The 8,678-nt window shown below is 44.7% G+C and overlaps 1 long non-coding RNA gene across 1 annotated transcript; it reads right to left on the bottom strand.

Moving 5' to 3' along the window:
- Nucleotides 1–2,293: 2,293 nt before the first annotated feature.
- LOC149341425 (uncharacterized) lies at nt 2,294–7,830 on the bottom strand. Its single transcript, XR_016282928.1, has 3 exons — nt 7,524–7,830; nt 6,673–6,842; nt 2,294–2,525 (listed from the first exon to the last, which is right to left on the bottom strand). It is a non-coding gene; the product is annotated as an uncharacterized LOC149341425 (long non-coding RNA).
- Between the last annotated feature and the right edge of the window lie 848 nt (nt 7,831–8,678).

Here is an 8,678-nt window from a genome sequence, read left to right as displayed (position 1 = left end):
GCCCCCCTTTTATGGGCTAGTGTATAGAAATACATATAGACGCGACTACCATGCGCCTTAAAAGTGTGCAACACTTCGTTCCAGCCATTCTACAGCGCTCTCAGATAATTGCGAGTGAGACCTCACAGACTTTAAGTAGCGTCTACGGTCGACTTAGAGCTGCAGAATTTTTTTGTCGCGATTTTGGCGAGGCGCGGCTATTACACGCAAGCGTAATTTTTCGGTTCAACTTTGCAGCTACAATAGGGAAAAACTACTTCATTATGCCATAGAGTCGGCCGATGTTTGACGCCTAGTTGCAGATAGATAACTTAAGGTTTTTTATCGCTATTGCTGTCGCCACTAGCCCCGGCTCCCTCCCTACCCTAGTAAATGAGGTAATTATTTTCGGTTCCGTCCTTCCGACTCGAAATTTATGTAAACGATATCAGGGACACTGCCCTCCATGGATTGAAAACTAACCCTGTACCCCGTATACAGGTGTCGATTGCTGATGAGCTGAATTGATGCTGTTCTTATCCGCCCAGTCAGCGCCAATTCGTGGTAAGCCGTTGCCAGTGACTTCGAGTAAAGGCGTCTGAATTCTGCTTTAAATAGCACGCAGCTGCATAGCGGTGGATTCTGGAAGATGGTAACAATTGGAGAGGACACTTAAGCTCCTCCGTACGGGTATGACGCGATAGTGTAGTGGGTTAGGCTTTCCATTCTGAGAAGTTTGACACCTTTGAACGCATTTTTCATTTTGCAGTTGTTTCAATTAATAATTTATCAATTACACACTCTATTTTTTAATTAACGTCATCGAGCATTGTATTTTTATTCTGAGCATTTTGACACCTTTGAAACCCCTTTTTATTTTTCCATTTTTATTTCTTCAAATATTCAATTACTAAATTAATTACAACGAATTAATTAACTCGTCATTGCCCATCACATACCAATTAGTCGTCAGTCACTAGAAACACAAATTACCGTGATACAGATTTTTTGACGCAGCCCCAAATTATTTCCGACTCGCGGTTCCGACTGCAGTAATGGCAGCTACAGGTAGCTGTAGTAATCTGGCAGCTCCCGGGGGAGAGTGCCGCGAAAGAAAACGCCTACACGTCTGGAAGATTTCTGCTACTTTGCATATTTTGTTTTTCGAATTATCGCCTCCCAATTTCGAGAAAGCGGCCCATACACAACTGTGGCTCTTAGTCGAGTGTATATGACATTTTCATTTAATAACCTGTTTAAAACTCAGCGCTGTTTAGCCAGTCTTACCTAATTATTTGTGTGCCGTGAGGTGCTGCACCAGCTTATCATATATCATTATTGATATATTTGCAATATCCTTAAAGACATACTGAGATATATCACACACGTAATGGTGGGGGGGGGGGAGGTTGGAGGGAGAGGGTCGGAGGGCGACCATGGCATGCACTGCAAATAAACAGAAAAGATAAAAACGAACTGGTCTATAACAAAGACAAACAAGAAAATTAAGCTGAAAATGATGAAAATCTATTCATAGACAGTGTCAGATGGCAACTCATTCGAATGTTTGGCAGCTTGTAGCAAAATCATGAATTCGAGCACGTACGCCTGGAAAACGGTACTGATATATTCAAGGTTGATCACATCAGATAGAAATAGGTGATTCCATGCGAATATAGGATGTGCGAATTGTACGGTACAACTGCTATGATAGAGTTTGAAGGAATATTGAAGCAAAAACTTAGTCAACGTTGTTGAAGCGGTCGCAAGTCCAGGTTGTTTCGGAGCTCTGAAAACTGACGCGCGCGTAGTTGCTCAGCATGATAGCATATTTTCGCAATGATTCAAGTGAATGTGCTAAGCAAGCCTGATGCGGATGCTGAGCAAGGGTAACCGGAACTATATTTAAGTGTTTGTACCTACGTTCTCTGATATCTTTATCAGAAATAACAGATCTCCAATAAATGCTAAGCAGAAATTTCATACATCTGCTACGCATTCTATCCAAGCGTGTTATGTTGGGTTGGGTTTTATGCAGCATATGCAGTTAAGTTCGCAATACGCGAAACACACAGTTAAGTATCCAAACATATGTGTCAAAACACCTGTATTCAAGCATGAGAATAAAATACATCTCAGCATTTTGTGTACCGCGGACCACAATGGCTCCCAAGCTGGACCACCCACTAAAACGGCAATACCCATTGAGCTTCAACACCAAGAAAGAAGGTTTCAAATTTAAAGTCTCAAGGTGGCAGAAAGCTGCAAGAATTAGGTTCCCGCGCAGTATGCGAAAAACGCATGAAGAGCAAGCTTTGTTCTACGAAACCATTTATTGAAACTGCACATATTACGATATCCTGAAGGGCAAGAGTGCTTTCGGAGTTTGGTAAGAAGCCTATGCATTTAGAATGCATGTGTTGCAAGAAGCCTGTGTGTATGTTCTCCCTTGCCTAAATCCAGAACAGCCACTTTTCGTAATGGTTCTCGTCGTATAGAGGGATTTTGAAGGACGTCTTCATGGTTTCTTTCCGTCCTCTGGACGCCTGCAAAGAAGCAAAGAACGCGTCACGACAGGGCTAACAATATGGATTGCAGAAGTTTAGAGGTTATTTCGCGGTGACATCAAGGTTACAAATGGAACGCATATGGCAACAACAGCAATGAGCCGTCCGCTCAAGGCGGCACTGGCGATTGGGTACAAGGACACCAGTAATCAGCTGCACAGAGAGATGTACATTTTGGTATGTGGAGCATTCTTTCTCAGCGCTTCATTACTTTTCCTCTCTCTTTGCGACCTCGGCTGGGATTTGCTCCGCATAATAACTTGTCTCATCTGTCAGATTGGAAGTGAAATAGACAACAGGCACGCAGAAGTGGAACCATGTGACAAGTGCCCATTTTCGGTCGGGTGCACAACTAAAATATTATTAGAGCGACCTCGAGACCCTAATGAAAACATGATTGCGGCACAAAGAGCAGTGCTTTAGCTTGCCGAGAAAAACAACTGCCCTCGGACGTTTGAAAGAGGTTAAACAGCAATGACTACTTCCAGCACAACAAGCAGGCAGTACTTGTGGATGCGGAAATGAGCGCTACAATAAAGCAAAGATTTCTGTAAATAGCTGTTTATCAGAAATAGCCTCAGCCTTTGTACTACATATTCTATTTACGATAAGTACAAATAGCCTGCAGCAAAGGCCGGCCATAAATTATGGAGGCATGCACGCAGAAGGGAACGCAACGCTAAAAGCACACAAGAGACCCATTAACTATCTGCTATTTTTATTTGCGCGCCTAGCAGGCAAATACGTGAAGAAAAAAATGAGCATGAACCAGAAGGAGGCCGACAAGCCATAGTGCACCCAAAGGCTACGTCGGCAGACTGCAGCGTTCATAACGCATACAGCTCGGAAGCAAATAGGAAAATGGAAGTCTCACTCATGCAGTCTCTGCTTTTTTTTCTTATATGATAAGCTTCCAAGCGCCTACATGTTATTGCGCCTTGGCTCCTACGTGGATTCTACTTACTATCTTTTGCTCAAGAAGTCTCGGCTCGCATTTTCGTGCACTGCAACGTCTTGAGGAATGCGCTTTTGCATTGTTTTCTAGAAGCATTAGTACTCATGCGCAGTCGTTTCAAGTGAAACCAGTTTTGCCTCCACGCAGATAAACGGAATAACGCATTCAGCGCCGGCAGAGAGTTTTTCATCGCGTTATAGAGTCTTGTACTCACGTACGGGCTTTCCGTGCCTGCCATTGTCACGCATTACACCTACGAGTGGGGCAGCTGACTCTGATAAGTTTGCACGATCTTTTAATCGCATAAGGGATTAAACAAGACGAGTTAAATAATGCTGTAAGTTTCTTTAGGTAGCACTGCCTTGGAATGTTCTGTTGCATCTCTAAATATTTACTATATGTAAACGTCAGTCATGTCCGTGCTAACACTAGGCTAGACTGCTGAGGGAAGCAATTTATTATCGCGAGGTGCTAACTACGTCAATGTTCATAGTCAGCAATCACGAATTCGGCTTTCCTCGTACCTACAGAGCCAATTATACAATGCATGCTATGCGTTGCCTTGTCTATATTGCAGGAAATAAAGACGCACCATACACAGTTAACTCGGCTGTGTGCTTATTTTTGTCCACTACTTCGTCCTCTTCGTCTGCATTTCCATGTATACAGTGTGCCCTTATAAAAACATGGGCGCTCGTTATTTTAAGCCAACCTGGGTTTGTACTGTTGCGCGCGCGCACAGAAAATCCCAGCCTTGCAAGATGCCTTAATGCCAACTTAATGCCAAACGCAAATCTAATGAAAATATTGCATATCGCCTAGCGCCGAGGACATCCCCAAAACTCAGAATGAAATGATTTACACCTCTGATCGCCATTGAATACGCTAATCATTTTCCTTCTCGCCATAGAGCGCACTTTTTTCGCCTGGTATGCGACTTGCGGTGGAACAAGGCTCTGAACATATATACGATACTATTGAATTGAAGTGCTCATTACTTGATCGTATATTCCCTGGTATCAAGTCAGAATGCCTGTTGGTTCAGACAACGGATTGACCAAACATGCCAGTTTTTTCCTCTCTGTCAGCCGCTGCCAGCCTGTTCGTCTATTTACTTTGTGTTTTGTTTTCACGAACCTGATTATAACATTAACAACGATGTATAACCACTACTGTGAGGCTGTGTTTGTGGCATGCTCTGTTTGAGTTTGGTGGTTTTGACGCCGCCAAAAGGTGTTAGCAAGCTTGCGGGGATAAGGTGCTGCGGGGATAAGGTGCTGCGGGGATAAGCTGACGCAGGACAGGTCTAATTAAAAGTCGATGGGAGAGGCATTTAACCTGCAGTGGACGGAGTTAAGATGATGATGGCAATATTGATTACGATGATGAAACGTGTTTTTCTCAGTCCCTCCTCTCTTGCGACCGCGTATGGGCTGATTTCTTAACTGGCCATCGGATTTTTGTAACATGACAGGCGTTGAGGTGAATTCAGCATTATTGGATAATACCCTGAAATAATGTAGTTAATACTCGTTAGCATTCACCCAAGCCCAGTCCTACAGATGCAAATGAAATCTGTACAGCTAGCGCGGAAACTTCATAGCTGAAGAAAAATTAGTCCTGGTCCGGACAACTTCTTGAACTACGCAGTTTCTGTTGAAGTTGTGCAGAGTTCCTTTGTAGCCGTATAGCTGCATTTGGGTGAATGCTACCGAGTATTAACTCTTTTAATACAAACCTGTTCCACCTTGGGCAACTCCCCTAAACATTGGACCAACATCGTTCCCAGTCGGAGTCGGTGATCAGTTTGCTCTCGCCCTACAATATGCTGGCCGTCCTGGTTAATTCAGTTGGTAGAGTGACGGCTTCAATGTGGTGGTGGCGGGTTCGAACCCCGGAATAAGACAAATTTTCTTGAGGTACGCAGTTTCTGTGGAAGCCTAGAGTTTTCTTTTGTAGCAGTATGGCTACGCATGAGTGGATGCCAACGAGTAATCACTCCTCTAGTGCACACTTGCTCCCCCATGGAGGATTCCCCTAAACATTATACCCAGAAATGCTACGCAACTTTTGTGCTTCATATTAGAAGTATAATTACAGGACTAAGGGTTGGGTTTATGGGGATTAACGTCCCAAAGCGACTAAGGCTATGAGAGACTAAGACAGGACTAAGGATTCAGAAATAAGGATCCATTTGTCAGAATTAGATGAAAATTAGAAATGACCATTGCAGAATATTTTGTAAACACCTAGTTTCCATGTCTTCCATCTTGGCTGTAGCTATGAGAAAGGTGTAGTCGGTGAGGTTTGCAGTATTAGTGTACTGAGCTTCCTGGCTCTTCCACTTAACTGGGAAGGCCATACTGACCCTGTACGATAAAGTCGTAATCTTGGCACTTCTGTATATGATGTCTCGACCTCCTAGAACAACAAAAATGTATGACGGTGATTCGACTTACTGTCTGTCTACTAGGCTGTTCTTTTAAAAAGGGTATGCCGTATTATTTTCACTAACCTTATGAGAGTTTTTCAAACCAATAAACCTCGTTTTAAGGGTCACGATGCGGATGAGAGTGCGCAGCTCGTGTCGCACAAGTGGTGCTGTTCTCTAAGCGATAAGATTGAGCGAGAGGCCTACAGCACCGACAGGCAAGGACGTGAAGAGGAAAGACAACACGGACGGCGTCCTTTCCTGCCCTCATTTTTTGCCGCTGTCAGTTTGAAAAATGTGACACATGCTATTTCGAGCCACAACACTAAAGAATGTGCGGGGTTGGTTTCTGATCTCACTCACGCGACTTCATTGTCTTTCCGCTTATTTTTTGTGAGGCTCGGTTCTGCCTCAAAAATAGCGACGGGCGTTTAGGCCGCTGGCATTTGACAGCTGTTTACTCACGCCAACGTGATTATCTGCCAGAAAAGAGCTAATGCGCTATCATCTACTTCTCTCCGACATTGCAGGAATTCGAGGTAACCCATATAAAACAAAATGAACGACCTTAGGCCAACTTGTTTCGAAGAATTTAGTAGGTTGGAAGTTCTTTAGAAATTCGAGTGTACCATTTTTTGTTCGGCACATAAGTTTGAGCTCTGGAAGAGATAAAATTTGAAGCCTTGGCCAATCGCAAACACTCTTCGCCTTTCTGCCAGTCAACCGTCAACATCTGTCACCTGTTTTGCCGGAGGACCACGAGATGAACTGGTGCTTGGTGTCGTCGGAGCAAGCTTCGTAGAGGATGGCCTGACTCCACAGAACAACCATTTCCGGTTTTTCTCGCTCTCGCTGCGTTTAGGTGTCTCCATTCGGCCGCCTTCAGAAAAATCTCTTGGCTGTTTGGGTGCTGCACAAGAGAAGCGTCCCGTGGAGCTGAAGGGAATCTGTACTCAACCCGGAACGGAACTGAAAATTTAGCAAACTTGATCTCTTGCAAAGAAAAGCGCAGTCGGAAGAATTGCTTTCTTCTATACTGTTTGTTGTCCCGGAATTCTGCGTTTCTGTCTGCAGAAAAAAAGATTTAAGTTTGTCTTGTTGTGAACAAGCTTAGGGTGACATCCTGTGTGTACTACGAGAATATTTGTCAGCGTCTAAAATACAGAGAAAACGTGCCCATGTGTAACACGAGGTTGGATGTTACGATTCTGTCTAAGGCAGTTAACTCATAATATAATCGAAACACAATTACTCAAATAGATCTCGAAGTGTAAACAGCTCCAAACCATACCAAATGTTGTGCGAAATATTTGTCCTAATTTAGCCAAGGATTCCTCGCATTCACGGTATTTAGGATGTCAGAGAGGACTTACCCCAAAATCTCAACGTTGCAAAGAGAGCACGCTCTTGCACAAAGTACGCTCGAGAATTCTCGATGGTGATGGTGAAAACTGCGTCGAGGAATAATTCTGCAGCGCGCATTACCTCTAACGCTCGCTGCCATGTATGAAGCGAAAACCGGCCTAATGGCCGCCTAGAAATGTTTTCCGACTAAACGAACTGACTATACCAAAAAATCAAAAAGACTTACCCTTGCGGACATGCCACATGCCGTTAGCTGAAAAAGGTGTAGTGCATTTCGCTTGACAGATACATTAGGTCAGGCATCAGACTTGTCGACGAGGAGCCCACTGCGACGGTGACCCAGCCGCTGTTCACAGAGAGAAAAGCCGGGCATATCAAGATATGCCGTTCGAGCGCCTGCTGCCGCGGGCGCACGATAAGCGCTGACACGAGATAAGCTACTGAACGCGGCCCGACAGCATTAGACGTGTTACTCGTAGCATGGGAGAATGGCTGCCAGGCTGCATGTTCTGTGCTGAGGGGAGGTTAAGGTTCGGTGCGAACGGTTGGCTCTGCAGCCCGTACACCCACACTTCAAATTTTATGCAACGCTGTATCAACAAATGGGATGCACAGACAACGCAACAGCACACGGACAAAGAAGTCAACAAAGGAGGCTGCACAGCACCGACGGAGCAGTGCAGTCTGTTTGGAACGCCACGCGTGTAAATACAGTGCGTGCCATACTAAGAGGGAACACAGGCAACGCATTTCCGCCTTGCTTCACAAAGCTGCTCTTTCCGTGAATGCGCCTGGCGCCGCCCATTCTCACTGGCTCTCAACCGCCACTTGCATACTCTGGACCTTTACCTGTGTACACATCATCGCTCATACACTGTGGTAGCTTAGTGGTTAGGACATTCGGCTTCAGAGCGTCTCAGTGTCGATTCTGGGCCGCAGCGGTGACATTTTGATGAAGGTGAAATGCAGAAGCACACATGTGCTGCGCGAGGTCTGTGCACGCCAAGGAAGCCTAGGTGCTGGAATTTAAATCAGGACCACCCGCTCTGCCGAAGTTTTCTCCATCCATTCTTTCACCTCGGCCTTCATCCCTCAGCTCTCGAAGCGTTCAGTGTCCACCACGAGGAAGACAGTTACTGCGGCTGTGAGTCTTCAAGCTTTTCGTTACATTAAATCTAATATTTGTCTCACCTGGATGAGAGGACAATCTCTGATTTTAAAAACAGTGTTGATGTACACGTTCGTATAATACTTGGAAAACAAATATCTTTGGAAAGTCGCGAAAATCTGGTTAGAAGAGCCACAGAAGGAAACTATCTTTCAGCTAATGTGCTATCTACGGCTTCTGTGAGCGTTGCACTAATTTACAGTCCTAACTTCT

Source organism: Amblyomma mixtum, chromosome 5 (genome assembly GCF_055824585.1).
Source record: "Amblyomma mixtum isolate Tamu chromosome 5, ASM5582458v1, whole genome shotgun sequence".
Classification (NCBI taxonomy): domain Eukaryota; kingdom Metazoa; phylum Arthropoda; class Arachnida; order Ixodida; family Ixodidae; genus Amblyomma; species Amblyomma mixtum.
Note: the sequence above shows the minus strand (reverse complement) of the source record. Positions and strands in the feature narration are given on the sequence as shown.